This window comes from Chrysochloris asiatica, unplaced genomic scaffold, assembly GCF_000296735.1.
Source record: "Chrysochloris asiatica unplaced genomic scaffold, ChrAsi1.0 scaffold00351, whole genome shotgun sequence".
Lineage (NCBI taxonomy): Eukaryota > Metazoa > Chordata > Mammalia > Afrosoricida > Chrysochloridae > Chrysochloris > Chrysochloris asiatica.
The window spans coordinates 660,615-663,816 of record NW_006408869.1 but is presented as its reverse complement, the minus strand read 5'-3'; positions in this window follow the sequence as shown (position 1 = coordinate 663,816).

The following is a 3,202-nucleotide window of genomic DNA, read 5'->3' as shown; positions in this document are numbered from 1 at the left end:
TACTTTTGCAGCAGATTTACCTAATGCAATACGTTGTTTGATTTCTTGACTGCTGCTTCCCTGATGACTGTCGATTGTGGATCCAAGTAAAATTAAGTGTTTGACAACTTTATTGTCTCCATTTATCATGATGCTACTTATTGTTCCAGTGGTGACAATTTTTGTTGTCTTTACAATGAGGAGAAAACCATATTGAAGAGCATGATCTTTGATATTAATCAATAAGTATTTAAAGTCCTCTTGGTTTCCAGCAAGCAAGGTTGTATCATCTGCATAATGCAGGTGGTTTATGAATCTTCTTCCAATACTGGTGACATGTTTTTCTTCATATAATCCATTTTCTCAGATTATTTGGCCAGCATGCATATTTAATATTTATGGTGAAAGAATAAAACCCTGGCACACACCTTTCCTGATTTTAAACCATTCAGTAGTCTCTTTTTCTGTTCTAACAACTGTCAGTTTGTTGATGAATGAGTTCCTCATGAGCACAATTAAGTGTTCTGGAAAGTTCATTATTCACAATGCTATCCATAGCTTGCTGTGGTATATAAGGTCAAAGCTTTTGCATAGTTGACAAAGCACAAGTAATCATGTTTCTTTCTTTTTTTTTTTAGTGTTTTATTGTGAATTATGTGATAGTTTACATGGAAGAACATTAGCTTTACATTCATCCTATCGTATATCGTTACAATGCCTTGGTTACAATCTCCTCCATGCATCATCAACCAACCAAATGGTACACTCTGCAAGCCTGTCCCCTGGTTATCAGCACACAATCCCTCTCTATCTCTGAGTCTAGCGTTCCCAGCCGCTTCTTCTCTCCACGTCATTGTCTTTGCCTCCATCTCTGGCGTAGGGTCTGTTTCTCTGGGTAGGGTCCCACACTCTGCTCTTCTGCTTTGATGGTCCCTGGGCCATCCTCTCTTGAACTATAAATTCAACCACTCCCCTCCTTTTGTTACAAAATGTCTACCTTTACATTTCCAACCCTCACAGTCAGTCCTGATAGTAATTATTCACTATTGTATCAAATGAGTGCTATCCCCATCTCCTTTCATCAGTCCCACCTAGAAAGATTGGACACTATTCAGTAGAGATTCTCCTTCCTCCACGCCCTCTGGATCTAGGCTCCCTCTTGAAAGCTTGTAAGCTAGTCACTTCTTGCCTTTGTATACCCTCCCACCCATTTTGGGTAGGTAATATCCAAGTTGCCCATCTCTGTTTACTCTGTGTATTGAGGGGGTGAGAATGATCCTTGCTGCAAAGATTTATTCCCTCTTTTGAGCTACTGCAAACATAGGTGTAGGTCCAGTCCATCAAATTGTATCAGATTACTCTTTTTTCCCTTGTCTTTCTTCTTCTAGTTGAGCTCTGATCATCCAGCCATTGAAGCCAGGTCAAGTGGTATACAAAGGCAAGAAGTGACTAGCTTACAAGCTTTCAAGAGGGTATACAAAGGCAAGAAGTGACTAGCTTACAAGCTTTCAAGAGGGAGCCTAGATCCAGAGGGCGTGGAGGAAGGAGAATCTCTACTGAATAGTGTCCAATCTTTCTAGGTGCAAGTGTGGGTGTTCTTGTGCATATGCCCTCTTTTCTTATCAGCTGAATGCTTCATTCTCTACTCTAGTCCTCTGTGGCTATGTCACTGACTCTTTTTTTGTCAAATTGCTGGCCAAACAGGTCTCTACCTGAGTTCACAGGAGTGTATTGAACATGGTTGGACTTAGCTCGCAGCTTCATTGCTGATTTTCTCTCACTTCCTCTTATTGGTGACCAACGTGTTCACCAGCCAGAGCACGTGCCTACTCATGTATTTCCATTGAGTCTTAGTCTTAGAAGGTAATTTGCTCTGAGGCGACCCGACCACCTGTCTTGATATCTTCTGGGTGAGCATTATTGGTTTGTGTTTTTCCTGTTGGTCTTTCTTTCAAGAAGTATCTTCTGTTCTTCTAGCCACTCCAGGCTGGTCTGCTTGTCCTTTCTGGTGGAAGTTTCCCACCTCAGAAGATTCTGGATGGAGTTCAGGATTCTGACTATGGTCTTATGTAATAAAGAGGCTCCACAGAAAACCTCATTCACTGGGCACATTGTAGACCCATTTTAGGTATTCCAATCACTTATAGGTAGAAGATGGACTTACAAGCTTTCTATGTGATGTTTCTGGCTATTCCTTTCTCTCCCCATCAAGTGTCTGTTTAATAATGGTATGTCAGGGAAACCAAGATTCAAAAGACAGCCAAGCATCTTCACATTATTTCCCCCCTTTTGACCATTCCAACTATGTCTCAATCCCTGTATCCCAGAGCCCTGCTGTTCCAAGGTTGTGCCTACCATTATTTACCTCTGTCTCATTTAGCCCATTCAAACCTGCCTAATTGTTTTCCCATCCGCTTTGTTCTTCCATTCCACTCCCACTTCTTGTGTATTGCCCCCCTCCCTAGCACCCAAACTAGCCTGTGTCTATTCCTTACCCTGTGCTTCACCTTCCCCTCCCTTCCCTTACCCCACCCCCCATTCTGGTAATCAGCAAAGAATGCCCCCCTCCCTTCCCCTTTAGTTTGGGTTCTTTTTCTTAGTATTTTACAGTACTGGTCCTGTGCAGTATTTCTCCTTTTGTGAGTGACTAATTTCACTCAAAGAAGCTCTGGTAGCGTAGTGGTTACAAACTGGGCTGCAAACTTCAAGGTCAGCAGTTCAAAACTACCAGCTGTTCACAGGAGAAAGAAGAGGCGATTTTCTCCCGTAAAGATTTACAGCCTCAGAAACCCTGTACAGGGTCACTATGAGTCGGAACCGACTCCATGGCACACAGTCACCACCACCAATTTCACTCAACATAATGTCCTCAAGGTTCATCCATGTTATGTGATAACTCACAGCTTCCTTGTTGTTCTTCAAGGTAGCATAATATTCCAATTGTGTGTATGTACCACAGTTCATTTATACATTCTTCCACTGATGGGCACTTAGGCTGTCTCCATCTTTTTGCTGTTGTAAATAGTGCTTTTATGAACATTGGTGTGCATACATCTACTTGTGTTATGCCTTGTATTTCTGTTGGTAAATACCAAGTAGAATGGAATTGCTGGATCATAAGGTATTTCTATTTCCAACCTTCTGAGGAAGTACTATATTGCTTTCCAGAGAGGTTGAAACATTTTGCAATCCCACCAGCAAGGCAGGCATGTCCCAGTCTCTC